Genomic DNA, 19,936 nt, shown 5'->3' with positions numbered 1-19,936 from the left:
AAGTAGAAAAAGGAAAAGTATCTGGGGATTCTGGCTTTTCTGACAGCTGCCTGCTCTGGGCTTACAGGAAGCAGCTAGCCTTTCCTCAGATGAATAAAATATGACCAGTGCAATTCAGTGGTGTTGCACTGTTGCTCTGATGCAACATATAACAACGTCTCTAAAGCAAAGCAAGACAGAGGAGCGTATGTGTGTGTGTTGATGCGTCCTCTGACATACTGTACAAGAGCAACATAACAAGCTCAATTATTTTCCCAAAGAATGCACCTCGCACCGGTGGAAGTGGTTTCTTTTGCAGTTCGCACAATTCTCCAAGCCTTATTTTTCATTCCCCCCCCGAGTAACTGGGGCATTGTTTATGGAAAAAATGTTAGTGCTGAAATTTCCAATGGGAATTTTTCAGTGAGCACCAAACCACAAAAACAAAAAATCCATAAAGCGCTTCGTTGTATTGCGAGGGAGGCAGAATTCTCAGAGGGAGACATCTAACATCCATCAGCAGATCTACATGAATAGACAACAGCGATGGTGAGTGGAAAACATACTTAACCCAGAATGCTCTCAGAGAAGGAAACAGGGTTTGGCCTCTTGGCAGCATTCATTCTAATAGAATCCGAAATCAGGAAAAGTGAAAGGTCTGCTTGATAATTTAAAAAACTGATATTATTTTATAAAAACATCAATCCACATATAGAACTATACTATATATGAATAGATATAACATATGGAATAAACAGAGGATATCTAATTTCTTATATAATTATTGAGACAGGCTGAACATAACTCCCACTTACCAGTCTGTTTGGAAACACTGTAATTTGTAAATTGCAACGTGAGATTGTTAAGCTAGTCAGCAAAAGTCCAACTAAAGCTTAGTGCAATGGATGAAAGGTTAAAATGTGATGGGGCCAATGTTAACTTGAGACCAAAACCGGAAAAATAACAACACCGTGATGTCTTGTACAGATTCACAGATCGACAACAGCCCCTCTGTGTTTTTTTGGTGGTGAAAAAACATTTGAATATCTGCACGAGGCCACTGAATCGACAATAAAATGGTCTCTGAAACTGCTGCAGTGGTAAAAAACAAACAAAAACAAAAGTTGGGAACCACTGCGCTTGAAATAATGTGGATTTCGTTTTGGCCCTGATCTCAAACTGTGCAGCCAGACCTTAGTTAAGTTGCTGCGGTTGACTGAAAGGAGCGTTACAGCGGGAGTCAGTGAAGCGCTGAGTAGGAGCTGGAGCTGAGTCATCCTGTCCCTAAGCAACCTGGGAGAGACATCTGCCCGGTCACAGACAGACAGCCGAGGTGGTGATGGCAGCTGACAGCGGCGTGGCGACCGACTCGTGGTTGTCCAGGTGTGCTCCGTTTAATTAGCGTAATGGCTCCTAACAGCACGGCCAACCTGCACGGCTTTACTGACATATGGAGAAAATTTGATCTGCTAGAGGAGCTGAGGTCTGTGCTCTGCTAATAGCCAGATTCAGAGAAGTACATGATGAGGGGATGAACTCGTTCTGTTTGCTGCTGGACATGTAAAAGTGTAAGAATAATAAGAACTTTTTTATTAGTTGGTGCAAGAAAATTGGAAAAAACAAGCTGCCCGGCTAAGATATGGCGACCTTAGGTAGAACTGCAGCAAATCCGGTGAACACCCTTTAACAATGCTTTTGACGGAGCTCGGTCTGGATCAGCCCGTGTTACAGATTCATTAGCCGGCACTTGGGGCTTCTCCTGCACTTGTTGTGAGAAAAGAGTTCGCTAACCGGAAATGGTGTAAGTAATGTCTTTAATTGCGGGGGTGCGAGACCTAAAAAATATCTATCTTAAATTAAAACGGCATGAAAGTTGCCACAGTCAACACAATGAGGCTACATTTTTGTTGCATGCTTAGCATTGCTCAGCAGCTTGATGAAGGCTACAGGATTGACATAATGTGTGTTGTGTTGTTTTCGTTGAGTCTGGCTTCAGTTTGTTTGTCATCCCCCATGAACGCTGAGACCCCCCCCCCCCCCCCCCCATAAATATTATCACCAGCCGTCACTGTTACTAACCCTACCTTTGTGTATAAACAGACAATTCTCTGTGACTGAAGATGCAGCTACTAAGCACAAAACTATCATGGTATGTTTCCATTATTATCCTTTAATTATATAATTGATCCATTATAAACTTTGAGGATCCTGCGGCAGTAGAAGGATGGTTTGGGGAGGACCTGCACATCTTGATTTGGTTCATCTCGCAATAGCCTGACAAATTTCTCTGGCAAGTGTGATACCCCAATTAGGGCCTATAGCACGCAGATCTGAGATCTGTTGCGTCTCTGACTTGCAAACACTGAAAGACCCAGAAGAGGCTTCACTCACACCGCTGCTCCTGCTACAGCTGCTCCTGCTCCTGCTACTGCTGCTCCTGCTACTGCTGCTCCCCACAGAATGTAGGTACAGACCAGGGTTTATCAAAATCTCCTTGCCTGTCTATTTCTCCTCAGTGCAGTCTGGACGTGGATGGATGTGTTTTCACAGATTGACACACACTGATGTTCATCACACCACAGGGCTGCTCGCTAATATGGTTGTGATATCTTATTTAGCATCCCAATGGAGCTTTAAAAAAAAAACATTATGAGTTTGTCTTCTCCAACATCCTTCAAATCTTTGGAAAGTAATTATCTCGTTTTAGTTTTAGGTCTAGACAGAGGCAGTAAAAGTGGAGTCGGTAAACTTCATTTCTCCATTTGAAGGTGCAGCTGTTGCCAGGCTGGGGTCTGTTGGTGCAGCACGAACAGAAAACAGAGTTCAGCAGTTTAACAACCGACAAAGGCCTTTCTGTGAGGCAGCGACCGAGCTCAGGAAAGGTGAAGGGGGTTTGCGACTTGAGGTGAGCAATTACAGTGGTGATGTGTTAATCTTGGCGCCTGGCACCGTCTCAAGGTCGGACATGGAGCCGTGCACCACAGAGAGACTGGCTTTTTTTATATTCAGTGTTCTCCTTATCTGTTTTCTCAATCACTTTCAAACTCCTATTTTCCACTATCTTCATTTTCTCTCTCTCTCTCTCTATCTCTCACACACACACACACACACACACACACAAACACACACACACACACACACACACACAGCTGTGAGTCGGTCTGACAGGACGGAGGAGTTTGGGTCAGACTGAGGGGAGCCAGAGTTGATGCCACAACTGGGACCCTGACCGACCTCCAGCAATGAATGGTGAACGTTGTGATAATCTGTGCCTGGGGACAAAGTCTGAGAAGGCGAGAGATGTTTTTCTACATCCAAACCATAAATTATACTTATTTGAAAAATAAACCCATCGTAGTTTGATTCATGGGACAGAGCTTATCGTGCACTTAGGGTTACTTTCTGTGTCTTCTCTGTAATAAGAACTCAAAAATGTAAGTAGAGTTTTTGCAGTTTTTTCGGTTCATTTTCTCGATCCTGTTATTGCAATGGAATTTGACTTTGCTCGGTTTACATTAGGGGAGCATGGAGTTTTAAATTCAGATTCAGATGAGTAATGCTGGTTTGAGACATATTTTCTTGCACCATAATAATTACATTAATGCACCCAATGAAAATATAATCATAATGTAATAATAAACTAATACAACGACTTGGTAGAAAACACACTTGAGACAGCCTTGTATTTGCTTCCTAACATGTTTGGAGATAGCCAAGACGCAATCACACAACCTTGCTCTCAGGCTCGGACACACACACACAAACATACACACAATCACACACAGTGTTCAGTGAAACTTGGCAGCAACATGTGGTATGGGTCAAGAGGGAACCTATAAAATGTTGGTACAGATCCAGATCAGGGGGGCAGATCCAGGATGTGTTTTTTTTTTCACTTTCTCTAACCTTGTTTTTTTTATTTTTTTGTTGATTTCTCAGAGAACAATTCCAGGTCTTGAAAGAAAAAACATCAGGCATGTAAAGGATGAAGTGATTTTAAATGTGGTTTGATACGGGAACTGTTGGGCTTTGAAGGTATGCACTCTACTTGCCCTTCTAGTTGACATAATGCATTCCTATAGCAGTTTACCCTAACTTTAACCATTACAACCAAATGCCTTCGCTTTACTGCTAAAATGTTCTCACAGCAATGGTTTTGAAACAAAATTGTCCAAAACAACTGGAGGCGACACACACATACTGACACACACACACACACACACTGACACACACCTCATATTAGGCTCAGTTGGACTGAACAACATCCATGTCCTCAGCAGGGCCTCTGTCTCTGTCTGAGAGGCAGGTCTGAGTTCAAAAATGTGATTGGCTATTAATCACATGCTGCAGATTAAAATGAAAAACAAGTTTTATATCAAGCATTCACAAAACTACGGTTGTATAATCATTACTTCCAAAGTTACACAATATATTTTGTTGGCCTTGTTGTGTCCACTCTAAACGGAGTCATGTAACACGCTTAAAATAAAAGCATGAATAGGTGTATCAATGAAGGACTTGTTTTCAAGTTTAGATTCAGGGTTTTCCCATCTTCATCTTCATCTGCCTCCCTGTATTATCTTACCACCTGTCTAGGTGGTGATTATCTGGATGCGTCTTACAGAAGATGTCCAGAGTTGAGAATAATCCCTTTATAAGCTGAAAATCTGGCTGAGATGTGCATGCAGAAAGGCTGACCCACTCCTTGGATCTGTGTAACCGTAACATAGTCTTAAAGATGATCCTCTTTTAAAAATCATCTTTTCTTTTGAGGAAAAGGAAAATGAATCACTGCGAGGTATAATAAATTAAGGTACAGCGATGTTGTTTTTCTATTCACATGAATTAAACAGAAATTGATGCCACTGGGTTGGAATCTACTGCTCTGCTTTTGAACGTCAGACACTATAAACCGTCTGAAACTCTCTGCACGTCTTACAACGGAGCATTTCATGCCAAGCTATTTTTGTGAGAGCTCTAATGAGGATCTCGACGACCTTTATTGGTGGTGATATATCAAGAGCAAGTGCCATCCAACCTCCACAGAGCTCGCAGTGCACCACTGTTATCTCACTGCAACGGCTAGCACTAGAATGCAAACCGTCATTCCTGTCAGTTCTTCTGGCGATCTTCAAAGCCTGAGGCCATTGCATATGATCCGCAGCACGTCCCTGAGAGGTCGCCAAGGGGATGAGGAGATAAGCTCTGGAGGAATTCAAAGGCTTCTCGCTCCTCTGCCGGCCACCTCCTCATTACACAGAAAGCACTTCCTATCTGAGACACTTTCTAGTTCTTTTCTTTCATGATTCAAAGGGTCAAACTCCTGAGGCTGATGCTCCTCTTGATCACCAGAGGATTTCCAGCTCATAAAAGATACTGCCAATTGTAGGATTGTTCTTTAAATCAACAGCAGCAGAGAGAACAGCGTCCTCTCATTCTCCAGTGCACAGTTATGCATTTCAGTAGTTGGCTTCTCTCTCTGACGTCTGGTCACTTCTGCCTGGGGCAGGACTGGGCTCATGGGACAGCAAAGCCCCTGAAAAAACACTGGCTGGGCAAGATTAAAATCTATATTATTCAGATTGGATCTGAACCCAATTACACTCGTTCATAAATATCAGTCCCTTAAAAATGCCTGTCAGGCAATGTGGAAAAAAGTTTTTTGTAATCCTGCTAACTAACAAACGAATGCAGAAGGAAACAAATAAAATATAGTGTTGATATAGTGTCCACAGATTCCTGCCCTGCACAGCAGAAAGACCATCATGGAAACTCATATTGCCAGAAGTTTAATAAAGAGTTGAGTTGTAGTTTCTATCTTACACTCACATTAATGGTATTGATCAATTTCGTTTGGTCTACCCTCAGCGGCTGTGAACTAAGAGCCATGTTCCCGTCACCATGACCAGAGGTCCATCATACCCTGTGCCTTTTCCTTCACTGTCATTCTGAGTGCTGAAATTGCAGCAGCATGAGTAATTACTGCCCTTCATCAATTTATGTTAGCAGCTGATCAATATTAACAACCAATATGTTCTTCTACTTCAACACTTTACACTGAACAGTTCAATACAGTGATCTACAGTACGCAGAGGTCATCGGAAACAATGAACGCAAGTGGAGGCTGCTGAATTTACATAACCTCATTGAAATTATTCGACGTTACGTTGTAAATAAGACACTTGTGGAGCCGCAAATTAAGATTATTCCAGTTACTGATTAATCTGTCCACTATGCTGTATGTTCTTGATTAATGGGTCTTTCATAAAATGTCAATATAATAATTAAACATGATCTTTATATTTCTCTAACACCAATGTGGCAGCTTCAGGTGTCACTAACCTGGTGGTATCAGGGAACGGATCCAGGATTTTTCTATTTTTTTCTCCATTTCTTTAACATTAATAATAAGTGAAGTAGCAAATCATCACATTTGAAAAGCTGGAACTTGGTGTTTTGGCTTAACAATGACTGAAACAGTTTGTCAATATAATCGTGAAAAGCAAAAGGCAAACACAAAGAAGCTGAAAAATAAATATGCGCAGGCGAGAACCTAGACCTTGAGGTTCTGTCAGCACTAGAGTCACAGATAGACACAAACATCCAGATTAAGATCTTTCCAATAGAAATAAACGAGGGACGGAAACGCATCTTGGGCTGTGCCTGTTGCCTCGGTCTGATTTACAGCTATGGTGAAAAAATAAGCAGCAGGGCTCTAATGAAAGTCCAGAGACTTCACACTTTGGGGGAAAATGGTGGGAGCACTCGGACTGCGCGACACCAACCATGCACCTGGTCACAGACTAATGCATCTTCACTGCCCACTGAGCATGACTGAATGCAGTGAACCTGAGAGGCACCTGAACATCTGTCACACAACATCATACAAACATCCCAGGTCAGATGGACCTCTCAGTTAAGACACAGAGTAGAGGAGGGCTGGGAGATTATGGTACGAAATGTTTAATATCAGTCGATATCGATATATAACAATAAAGGTAATTTCTTTATAGCTATCATAAACTTTTGTTGTATTGCTATTACTGGAAATGTTATTGAGATAACTATTGATATTGTTTTATTGACCAGGCTTAAGATAGAATGATAAAATAGAAACAGGCTGATATCTCTACTTTACTCATGTTTTTTAATAAGACTCAGTCAAGTCAAGCATATGGTCTTTAAACAGCCCTCTATTATTCATCAAGTTTTTACTCCAGGGCTACTTATCATTGAAAATATTAGCTAAATAAATACAATTGAATCTGGGCAGCTGGATTTGCATCAGTAGTCATTTCGGTGCAGCTCTACCCTCAAACACCAAACACATACATAGGCTATATAAGAGACATCTGTACACATGTCACAACACTGAGCTGCTGCAGTGAGCACAGATTCTCTCATGTGGGAAGTCTTCGTCTTACCTTGAACGTGAGGCTCCTAGCGGGCGCTGTGATGTTCCCAGGACGTAACCCGGCTCGGGATGGTTCCCTGCGTGTCCGCCGGGCTCACGCGTGATGTTCATTCTTCACCATCATCCACACAAATATGAGCAGCGGCAGCAGCAGAGAGGATTTCACTGTGTTCCCATCCAACCAGCGCTAGTTGATCAATCCCATTAGGCGGTCAATAACACTGTGGCTGCTGCATCGCACATGAAGGAGGAGGAGTGATGGAAATGGCCCCGGTGTGTTCTCCAGTTTACAGCAGACAGTCCTCTCTCCTCTTCCTCTTCTTTCCCTCGCTCCACTCATTTGCTCGGGTCCGTGCGTGGCTCTGCTGCAAGCGGGGTGTGTATGTGTATGCGTGTGTGTGGGTGTGGGTGTGGGTGTGCGCGCGCGGGGTCGACCTGTCTGTTCCCGTCGCCCGTCCGATGTTGGAGAGCCTGTGTGACGCTGCGGAGAGGCAGCGCCGCACCATGAGCCCTGCAAGCGCTCCCACACGCACACACACACATACACACACACACACACACACACACACACACACACACACGCACACACAGACACACACACACAGACACACACACTTACACACACGGACCAACAGCACTGCCTGCTGTACTCAAATAGACACAGCAGCTCGGGCGCAGTGTCCTCCGCACTCCTCTCCGCGCTCCGCTGCTCTCTGGAGAGGTTTGGCACGGGGACGCGCTCCCTGCGGACACTTTGCTTTCTGTTTGAGGAAATCAAACAGGATCAGATGCAGAGTCAGACATTCACTTGTGCTGTGTTCACCGACAGGCAGTGTATATAGGCTTATATCCCTTTAAATCGTGAATCACCCGGTATATGCAGATGCTATTGATTAGAAATGGAAAGTTGAACCAATATGAAATGGTTCCATCGTCACTGCAGTGGTGTCACTGATTACACAATGGGAAATGGTGGTAAAACCAAACAGCCAAAGCAATAACAGGGATATCAATAATTATAGCACAGCCCACAGGGTTAGTTCTGACTGGGCCCTGGTTAATTATACTGTGTGGAAAATTGTATGGAGCAAATAGATGGTGTCAGCCTGCAGCACTTACATCTAATGAAGCACCCCGCCATCAAGCAGAGACTCAACCAACCAAGTACAATAGCCATGCAGAGACTTTGCATATGTGTTTCTGTAGTTTCTGTTCAGCAGGTGAGGATTTAATATGCAAATTATTTAGTAAGAGTGACAAAAGGTGTTTGACTCTTTTATTTTGAAATGTAGGATTGTTTTTAATATAATCTTGTCATTAACACAACAGTGATATAACACTGGGCCCAACAAACTCTGTGGTAGTTAGAGTTTGTCTCTCTGCCCTTTTGTGTGTGTGTGTGTGTGTGTGTGTACTTTTTGTTGAATTAGTCCTGGTTAAGGATAAGGTTTTGGTTCGGCCGTCCACAATGGAAGTCAGAGCAAAGTAAGCTGTGTCCATTACAGGTTGAATACAAGAGCCATGAGAAAACAGACCAGAAGTAAATGGACAAAAACTCAGCCTCTGCTGCATCTTTTTCACATTACCGTCACATTGTGATTTACACCGAGAGGGAGTTTTTCCCGCCTGCCTTGCATTCTGATTTTAATCCTGCCTTCCGTTTTTGCTCCATGCCACCTCCAGATGTTCAGCTGCTGTGCACGCAGGATTTCCTGCACCGGATCTGGGTGATCATCCATTCTGTTTAACCGCAAATCTCTTTGTATGTAAACTATAATCTTCAATCGGGTTTTATCGTCCCTGACAGTTGAGGCTATTGAATCAATGGCTAAGAGCAACTGAATTAGACAGATCTTTAAAGGCCATGTACACAAGTAGACACATGCAAGCAGGTTGCATGTATGCACAGAGAGATAGTACACAGGGAGTTGAGAGTCTCTCATCCACCTGGCTGCCGTGTTTCAGAACGTCTAACTAAAAGATTAAATGTGAATAAGAGGGTGTTGTGGGTTCGTCTCACCTGAGAGGTGAGTCATACCCTCAGCTCTGAATAAGCCACTCAGTTCATCAGTTACAGGCTTAACTCCTGTCTGTCCTTAAGGGATGTTGTGCTGACACCACGGAGATGACTCTGCATATTTCAGTGGCATCAATTCATGGCTTGGTTGCTGTCTGTGCTGTCGCCTGGAGCACTGTCGCCTACGATTACTCTCCTCTACATGGTGACTCAGCGTCGGACTCCAACTTGGGAGGGCCACTCTCGAAATCGCCAGTGTGCTGCGGTGGTATTACTCATGCGGAATCAGGCTGACAGGATGGGACAGCAGCCAAACATTAGGAATCCTGAAACTCACAGCCAGATGTTTGACGAATACGTTTTTTTCAGATGAATTGGGGCAAAAACATATCTCCTAATTAAAAAAAAACATTTTTAATGACACACCCACCTGCGTTCATTGTTAGAGGCCAGATATGTTAATCATGGGGTGCAAGAAATAAGACTCCAGGCCGACGGTTCAGTGTGTAAAATCGCTGCTCTTATATGGTGGCGCTATGAGGAGGGAAAATAACGTTCCTCTATTTTCAGATTCATCTCATTTTCATCCGCTTGAAAGAGGGAAAATAACGTTCCTCTATTTTCAGATTGTGATCAGTTAAATTGTTCTGATGGTCCTGCTTTATGTTAGGATCAAAAAACCTGTGGGCACTGACAGCTCCCAGTCGAACTAACAAGTCAGGCATGCAAGTGGCACTGTGCCGCTGGATCTCTGCCATGGTTCTCTGGAAATTTAATCATACATTACAGTAAGATATACAAAAGTACAAACAGCAGATACTGTGTCTCGAGCAGGAGAACAAAGTCTATCAAAGAGACTTTTGTGAGGAAGCCAATCTCTTTCTTTGTGCTGTAAACAGACAACAAAAGCATTTGAAACTTTAATTTTTTAGTTTTTATGAGATACGGGGTCGAAACGAAGGGAAGCTGTTCCCTTAAGGATGGCTGTCAGCGTCACATTGCATGCAAAAAAACAGAGACCTCTTCCTATTGTCAGAAATCATTTGCCTCATTGACTCTTTTTCAGATTCTGGTTTGTTATCGGAAACTCTCAAAAAGCCGTCATCTTTCAGAACACTAGCAGTTGTGTCTCTTTTTATTTGCAACCTTTATTCATCGTCATGATATCAAAAACTGTAAAAACCCCACCTGCATCAGGAACAGGAACAAAGCCAATAAATGTCATGAGCTGCACATGTAAATATCTTTCTGTGGACGGTGTTTAAATTTGAATGTAGAAGCTCAGGGAGAAGTATGAGGTGGAAGAAGCAGTTGTTTCCAAAATCTAAACTGTGAGACCAGGTTATCATCTTGTCACTGGCATAATCTACTTTTCTGGAGTAATCAGTTATTACCTCCACCAAGGAGTTTCCACCTTTGTGTGTGTGTATGCTAGTCCAGCGTTTATACAACCAGAAGTTGTAAGGAGTATGTGGTGGCAATAATTAAAACACTTAAAAAAGATGCGTATTGCACTGATTTACTCTCAGTCAATGAATGAACTGTTTGACTAATTATCAGCTAAATACATTTGCCTTTGTCTCAAACATATTTCTGTAAATTGTTGTTGGGAGGATCTAAATGTTATGACCTCGTCCAAGTAGGTTATGTTCTTGTCTGTGTAAGCCCGTTAGCAGGTTAATGCAAAACTACTCAACCTATTTCCATGAGATATGGCTGGAATGGTGGGGAGTGACCCCAAAAAGATTCCATAAAACTTGTTTTTTGTCTATCAGAGTGTGAAATTTGGGGTATATCCAAATTAAAATCTGGATCTAGTCAATTTAAATCTGGTTTAACAAGGGGACTGTTGGGCCTTTGTATGAAGCAAGACAAAATATAGACTACTGCACTCACCATCTAATGCTTTGTAGGCCTGTATCAATAATGTCTGAGGTGATGTTTGCAACAAACATAATTGATTCACTTTTGCTTTGCTCATATTATACTGGGATATATCTGATTCTGCTAGTTCCTCGTGTCAATCAGCCGATAATCACGTGTCATGTTTAACGATGTCCATGGTGATTTATTATTTGCCTGCCAGCCAGCGTCCAGTGGGACGAATCAGTGCTCGCCAATGGGATCGTCAGGGGAAACCTCCCCCTGTCTGACACATTCAAGACGGACTTTGCTTTACTGCGTTGGAGTTGCTCTTTGTGGCAGTAATCATTTTCTAACTGATGAGATCTTTTTACAATTCCTTTCTGGAACAGTTCTCATTGATTTGACACACGAATAACCCGATCGATACTTGTAGTTGCTGTGCACTCTGTTTGACCTTTTAAACGGATAAACACTCGCTGACCACTCCTCGGGCAGCTCTTTGGCTTCAGCTCCAAATACATACACGTTTTATACAGCTTCATATTATGAGCAAATCTTTTCTTTGAATGTAACATACATCTTAGTTTACCCTGGGCATTCCTGAAGTTTTTTTCCTGTACATGCTCCAACTGTTCTCCTGATCTTAAAGCAACATTATCTCATCAACCACTCAATGACTGATAAAAGGTCAAATGTTGCTGCTGTTGATGCACACAAATGGTCTCTAAGATGCTTAATGCATTGTTTCCAGTTTCAGCAAATCAGCTGAAGAAATAGCTCCAAGGTTTCACACATGCACATCCTCTGGTTTATTATCTCCTTCATGTAAACCTCTATGTCAGGCTGTAACCTACAAAAAACAGTGAATGTCATGCAGGGAGTTGGGGAGCCGTTTGCATGATCACTATATCCATCTGCGATAGCACATCGCCGAGTGCTGATAGCAGCAGTCTGGATTAGATGCTTTCACTGAGTGGAGATCGTACATCAAGTCCCAGTGACAAACAGTGTCACTTATCTTGTGTCAGACTGTGGTGCTGAGTGGGTCGTGGTTGTGTTTATAAGCTGGCTGTGGCTCCATTTATGCAAACTAGAGTCATTGTGCTGGTTGCATTAAGCTTTGATCTTATTTATGTGAGTGTGACTGTTCACAGGGACGTGCACTGTCTTCTCTGAGGGACGTGCACTGTCTTCTCTGAGGGACGTGCACTGTCTTCTCTAAGGGACGTGGACCTACTTCACATAAGCAGTGCTGTGAAAAACCTGAGGTCACAGGGCACATGGCAGCTGAATGACATTTTAGGGTGAGGTATGACGAATGGAAATGTCCTGAGATATAATTAATGCACTAGTCGAGGGTGTAAAATAAAACAGGTTGTGGCCGAAAAGGTTGAGGAGGTGAAGCATGATTTACTGAAGTAGCAGCTTTCATCTGTTGGCGGCTGCCATTAATATTTCAACAGTCTCTTCAGAAACCACCCCAAAAACATATGTGTTATTTAAAATGCACAATGAACTAATTAGAAATTTGAATTAATGAAACGATTATCCCAAGCATTCAGCTCAAACACACACACACACACACACACACACACACACACACACACACACAGACACACACATACATCTCAATGACTTCAGAGACCTTTGGACATTGAATTTCTAGAGATTAACTCCAACCTTAGCCATAGTTTTACTATTTGCCTAACCCTTACCTTAACCCTCAGGTAACCTAAACCTAACCTTAACAGGGAGAGGCGATGGACTAGTGGCAGAAACTTGGACTATGGGCAGGAAAGGTCTCTGGTTTGTCTCTGGTTCGACTCCACGGAGAAACAACAAAAAGACGTCCAGTGCCCCTGAGCAAGGCAACTTACTCCCCCAACATCTGCTCTCCGGGCGCCATACATGGTCGCTCACTGCTCTGTGTGTCCTGCACCAGATGGATCAAAAGCAGAGGTTACATTTCCCTACCTGCATGAGTGTGCCTGTGCATGTCTGTGCATGTGTTTCGGACTAATAAATGCATCTTAATCTTAACTGAACCTTAAAATTCAACAGTTTATGTTATTGGGACTTTGTTTTTTGTTCCGATAGGGAGAACAAGTCCCCATAGTGTGATGAGTACCCACATGAAGAGTAATACCTGGAGCACACACACACAGACAGAAATGTTCTGCTTGTGGGACAGAGGCAGTGAAATCTACCACACGCTGTAATTGCTCTGCAGCAAGTGGCTCAAAGTTGCTGCCGCAGCAGGGTAGTGTGACTGGAGACCTACATCTTTCAGTCACCATGAAAAAATAATGACTCTTTCACTGAGTTTTCACTGAAATCTGACACAGTTTGGGATGTTTTGGTCAGTAACCTAATTTCCATGGCTGCTGTGCTATCAGTGTCACGCATGTGCCTCGGATTAAATCCAGCCACACTCTTGATTAGCTGCATGTAAGCATCTATATTCTGCACATTTGTTTGATCTATGCCTCCAATTTCCCTTTACTGCATTTTATCATGGGAATGGTATGCAGACGTTGAGAAGAGTCGACCCATACAAGCCACTCCCACCTGTCAGAAACATATGACAGTTCCCTGTTTAAAATACTTTGGGGAACAACTGCAGACATTTAGAAATAACTAAAATATGACATCTTCAAGTGGCTTTGTTTCACTTCCTCATTTTTATCTCTCCCAATTGTCTGAAAGCTCCACCACCTCTCCCGTGCCTGCACTTAAACTTAATGTATTTGAAAAAGTCTATTGTAAAGGCCAGACTGTCTAGATATGAAGATGCTTTCATCTAAAAAGAGGAAACTTGGCTGCTTGGAATAAGCGAAGACTATTTCTACGTACAAATGTTTTGTTTGTTTATTATTCCAAAGTAAAGATTTGTCCTGTTTCCATTCTTTAAGGGTTTGTGGTCTGGTTTTGCTCCTTAAAAACAAGCAAATCAAATGTTTAGCACATTAATGCTATAAGTAACATTAATTTAAGAGGTAATTGGATTATTTTTTGCAGTGATAAGCCTTAACTGGATTCCTTGACCTTACTATTTTTCATTTTATCTCAACATTGCATGTGCTTTGATGAATCAGACAGTCTGACATATCATTTCAAGAAATCCACTCCTTGCTCTGGCAGCCAAATTTGCTTGTTCTGAATTACAGCCTGCTCATGTCTCAACAGTTTGGCCTCAAATTACACAGTGTGTGACTGCTGCCTTGTATTATTAATGGCTGCAGCGCGGATGGAGCTGAGTGACAATAACGATGTAGAGAATATTTTAGTTTGTGTCTGCTTGGTTTTTCTGAAATAACGAGTCTATCCTCATCATCCCCAAACAATCTCTTATTAAGATTAAGATTAAGATTATGATGCATTTATTAGTCCCAAACACATGCACAGACATGCAAAGGCACACTCATGCAGGTAGGAAAATGTAATCTCTGCTTTTGACCCATCTGGTGCAGGACACACAGAGCAGTGACCGACCATGTACGGCACTTGGGGAGCAGATGTTGGTGGAGTAAGGTGCCTTGCTCAGGGGCACTAGACAGGGAACCCTGCAGTGTATGAGGACCACATCACTTTGTCTCTGCTCAAACGTCAACTTACCTTGTTTTATTTTAGCCTCAGCCAACTTGACTTGTTTGGATATGCTCTAAAAATTGTATTTTCGCTTGCCTTAACCCTGCTCTGTCTTACCTGCACACTTTGTTCTGTCGTTCACGCTCCCACAGGTCCCTCAGCCACACTGTCCCCTAGATCCTCCCTGGACAACAATTGGGTCTGCTCCCCTGCAACAGAACACACGGCCCCAGCGGAGTCCCTTTGAACACGTATACCCACTCTTAGCTTTGTAGTTGGTCACTTTGTTCCCTCTTCACTGTCCCCTTTGTTTTAGTTTTTTACCTCATGTTCTTTTACTGTGTTCTGCAAATAGTCTCATTTTGTGAATCCTTTACTGAATATTTCCCATTTGCAAATCTGCAAGAGCAAATAAACATCGCTGCATGTTCTGGTTTCCGTCAGCCCCATTCAGATTTGTCCAAACTCATGGCAACATGCAATACCATAGTGTAATTGCATACTTTGAATGTACCACATTAATTTTAAAAATAGCTTGTACTTACTGGTAAGTGTTTCTGTTCTGAACATTCACTCCAGAGCATAAAGAACATAGTTCTTTGACAGTAGGAGCTGTCAAATGGCAGCTCAGTTGTGTCGCCATCATCCATTCTGAGCATACCCAGGAGAGTTGACCCACTTCATGGTGCAATTTATCTCAGTGACAACTACTATCACTTCTGTCTCTTTCTGCCATTGTCACCTTGCATAAGTTCAGACGATCTCAAAGAGGAAGTTACCTTCTTTTTTGGTCAAAACACTGACGCTGCTTTAAATTCGCAAATGATCAACAGGAAGCAACTTTGTTTTTTTTCACAGTTCATGCCACATCCTGGCCTACTCCGATTCTGAATGCAATGACTGCAAGGTGAGAACATGATTTGTAATCATGCTCTTAAAGGTTGTATATGAGATATTAATAAACTTTTCTCTATGTAAAGATGATGTTAAGATGGTTTCCTGACTCCCTCTAGCCTACGTGTGTTGTGATTTCAGTTTCTCAGTTCTTGCTGTGGTGGTTGTGGTGGCAGGTCCAGCATGTTAATGCTTATGAGCCTCTTACCGAACCTTCACCATGTTCATAAAGCGAAATGGCTCGAGCTCTGACTGACAGTGAAGTAAACATGAGACGCCGGTGGACATGCTAATTTCTGTCCCTTTAGCTGTGAGGTCTCTGAGAGCATTCAATCACTGTAAACACACCCGTCAACCTCGGTTAACACAACGCAACACAGCTACATCTTATCCTTTACACAGTCTATGGCTTACACATATGCTTACGATGCTAACCATTCTAGCTGCCATGCATCATATGCGGTGTCTCAGACACACGCTGACAGGAGCTCAAACTCATGAATCACATGTGACAGATCCGTTTTATGGCTCGGCAGCTATGACCTGAATGTTGTTTTTGCTGTTGCTTCTCCTTTCACAGGAATTCACCTGTACATCTGGTTGTGTATAATTGGGCTGTTTTACTTTGCTTCGCAGTGTCAAACGACTTTTTGAGCGGCACCAAACTGAGAACATGAAGGACACACAGTATAGTCTAATGTTATATTGAGATTAACTGGACTCCATGTTGATCTGAGGGGTTTCAGTAACAAATGACCCCTTCAATATTCGCACCCTTAGCTGCATTTACTTTTTGTGTTACCCTGATTTCAGAGTTGTGTAAAAGCCCCAGACATCTGCATTATGACCTAACTCTGTGTTGTGCAAGGATTCAGCAATTGATTCCACAATTAGAGATTACAAGTAGCGGATGACAGTTCACAGTGAGTGGGGGAGGCGGAGTTAAACAATGAGTGCCATCATTGGTGAGATTAGCTGTTAATGCTTATCACAAGTCATGATCTCTATTAAATAAATCAGAAGATAATCTCAGTTACGAGCTGTCCACTAATACCAATGTAAGTAATCCAGCAGCTGTTGGCATGTTGATGTGAGTAATACATTTAATTTAATACAGTAGGCAGTTTTCCTGCACTTCTTTCAATTTCAATCAAAGTAAATCACATTAAAGAAGTTAATAAGAGTCGGAAAGCAAAGAGCGACAAGATTGAACTTGTGTTTTGCAAAAACCCATTTAAATTGGAGAGAGGCACATGCAATGAATCAAAGAGGGGTGCAAATGTAGGAACAGCACACAGAAGCTTTATCCACCCCAGGGTCAGATCCAATTTCCAGCAGCTTTATGAAAGCAGAGCAGACATATTGAAATTTCTGTGCAATCTCATTAGATTAGCATGCCACGTCCTGCCTCCAGAGAGATAGTAGATTCATCCATAGAAAAGGGATATTCATTGTGGTGATATATAGAAAACATATCTGACATTTTAGACTGTGAAAAACAGAATTCCCTCATATGCATAACTTCTTCTATGACATATATCTCAGCCTTACTAGCTCTTTTGAATGGGTGGAAGATCTTGTTTACCAGAATGCACAAAGCAAGCCATCATTATTTGGAAGACAATCAATTCTGAGCTATTACACCATGCATGTTGTATGAGATTTGCAGCACATGACCTCAAACTCTGTCACATTTAGCCTTGAGCTCAATCATGAGACAATTTCCCCATACAAGAGAATGAGAGAATGGTCTGCAGACTATTGGACCCACTGTTCTCTTTCAACTCTCTGTGTCTCTGAAACTTCATGAACCCAAAATACATTAAACTAAACAATATCCCATCATTAGAAGAACAGAATTCCAAAATACTTACATATATATAAACACATTTAAAATCCTCATCATTTAGGCAGTGGCGGTGTTTTACATTTTGGTTAGCCCTTAACTCTGTGAAAATCTGGTCACACTGAGGAACCCTTTGCACAGTGAAAATAAATTCCCGGTTAAAAGCGAGACGTGGCATCGACACTGTTTCTTGAAAAGAAAAGTGACTCGCCACAAGCGTGTTACAGCATTTAATCTTATCTGAGAGAAAGGCCTTCGAATGCCGTGAGCTGTGGCCTCATTACCAGCAGGAGGTGAGCTCTATTTAGGGAAGGACCTGTTATGTATTCACATCCCAAACAGAGAAAGCTCCCACCTCCCCAAAAAAATCCTCATTAAACAAAGACAACTGTGCAGCAGGGACACACCGCAGCATCTAAGCCAAGCTCTTATCTGCATATGACTATTTGGCAATATAAACTCATTAGCATTTTAAGAGGTTGAAATGGAAAATAAATAAGTATGCTCATTCAAATATTTACTGGACAAATCAGAATTGAATATAAAGACAACCACGGCAAAGCTCTGAAAAAGATGAGGTTGAAAACCAGTGCAAATCAAGGCAGCAGCAGTTTACGTCCCACTCCTATGAAATGCAAATACAAACCTTTGAACCTTTTGTTGTTCATGTTTTTCCTCTCGCGACTACACAGCCTCTCTATACGGGTTACTGCCACCACACACTGCCCAGATGTATCAGCTCTGCATGGCGACTGCAGCTAAATAAACACGAAGTAAACCACAGCAGAGAGCAAAGTAATAATGAGCCGTGCAGATGCAGTGAAGTGTCTCTGCAGAGCGAAAGCCAGTCAGCAGCCACGGGAGGTGTGATTTGAAACCGCTTCCACTGAGGTCACAGGAAAAGGGTTTACTGTATTTACAGAGCTGAATGCACTGCATGGTGAACATATCACAGCTGCAGCAGTGCATCATATATCTTTACATTTTCTGTCTTAGCGATTATTTTACACTTAAGAAATTGGTAAACTAATTGGTAAACTAATAAAAGGTGACCATTAATAATTGTGATCTCTTGGATATCTTGGAAAACAGTGATAATTTGATCTGATTATTGACCCATAATATTTTTCACCTTGCTTCCCTGCCAGACCTCCAAACCCAATTTCCAAGGAAATTATTTGGGCCGCATTTGAACATCTCCTTTTCTCATCTCTTTTCCTTGACCTTGATGGAAAAAGTTATGAGCACAAGGAAAGGTGTGAATTCCCATACTTGAGAAAAGACATTGATGGCGTTATTTTCTCTTTTCCTTAGCAATAAGGTCTATTTAACCCTAGTAAATTAGAGCTCCCCCTGCTGGTCTGGCCACAGATCAATTGGTAAGAGTGTCAAACCTGTAGGATCAGCTCAGTTGCCCCACACAGAGATAGAAAAACAATAATTAAAGCTCAGTTCTGGTTTAAGCTCAAATCGTAATAACTAACCAGAGAGCAACAAATACACAAAAAAAATGACATCAAGTCCTTTCAATGAACCAAGCACTTGTTTTTCACATAACTTAGAATTTACAAAATCTCATTGACATTTCTGTCCAAAATTTTTTAAAATGTGTTTCCTCTTGACTCGTTCTACAGGTGTTGTACGAGGCTGTCCATAAATGCAACTGGACTAGATGTCACACCTCTCATCCAAAGGGCTTCCTCGTTTAAAAGAAGAACTGAGCTGAAGAAACCTCTTGAATGTTCATGCCATCAACCTTGATCTCTGCTTTCCTCGTCAGTGCAAAGAAGAACTATCATTAATTCCACTCGTTAAAACCTGCAGAAAACTTTTTCCTTTTTTTGTCACAGTAAAATAGATTCAGATGTTGGATGATGATAAAACTGAACAGCTGTTGTTTGGACCTGAAGCATTAAAGGATTCAATCACATAACTGTAGTTTCTCTCGGCCAGAAACACTGGAGAAAACAGCTATATATGCCAAATCAGAAATGTTTTGAGGATTAGATTAAGATTTTGCAAGTTTTATCACCAGTCATCGTGACTACAGCTCTGGTTTGTGGTTTACCCTTTGCTCCGGGATAGCTGGAAGCTGTGTTGTTTGTGTCCCTGTCTTTGTGCAGAGTGAATCAATTAAAGGTCAAGGTCAATAACAATATGGTCTGAAAAACTATTTTTAAAAGATCTTTACTCACAATAGGGAGACAACATCAAGCTTAATTTATTCAGATAATGATTCCACATTATAAAGTATCATATGATAAGTGATGTCATTAAGAAGTCACAGAAAAGGGACCTCATAGCTGCTGTGGATTCCTCAGATGAAAAAGGG

The 19,936-nt window shown here is 42.0% G+C and overlaps 1 protein-coding gene across 1 annotated transcript in view; it reads right to left on the bottom strand.

Annotated features, from left to right (window-relative positions):
- wscd2 (WSC domain containing 2) overlaps positions 1–15,593 on the bottom strand; it is a 40,733-nt gene extending 25,140 nt beyond the window's left edge. Inside the window, exons 1-3 of the mRNA XM_062382196.1 lie at positions 15,410–15,593; positions 14,982–15,073; positions 7,404–8,154 (exon numbers count right to left, since the gene is read on the bottom strand). The gene's annotated coding sequence lies outside the window, so the exon portion shown is untranslated. The remainder of the gene's footprint in view (positions 1–7,403; positions 8,155–14,981; positions 15,074–15,409) is intronic.
- Positions 15,594–19,936: the final 4,343 nt, after the last annotated feature.

The sequence above is a fragment of the Platichthys flesus genome, chromosome 3, assembly GCF_949316205.1.
Source record: "Platichthys flesus chromosome 3, fPlaFle2.1, whole genome shotgun sequence".
NCBI lineage: Eukaryota > Metazoa > Chordata > Actinopteri > Pleuronectiformes > Pleuronectidae > Platichthys > Platichthys flesus.
The sequence above is the reverse complement of the archived record's forward strand: the minus strand, read 5'-3'. Positions and strand labels throughout refer to the sequence as shown.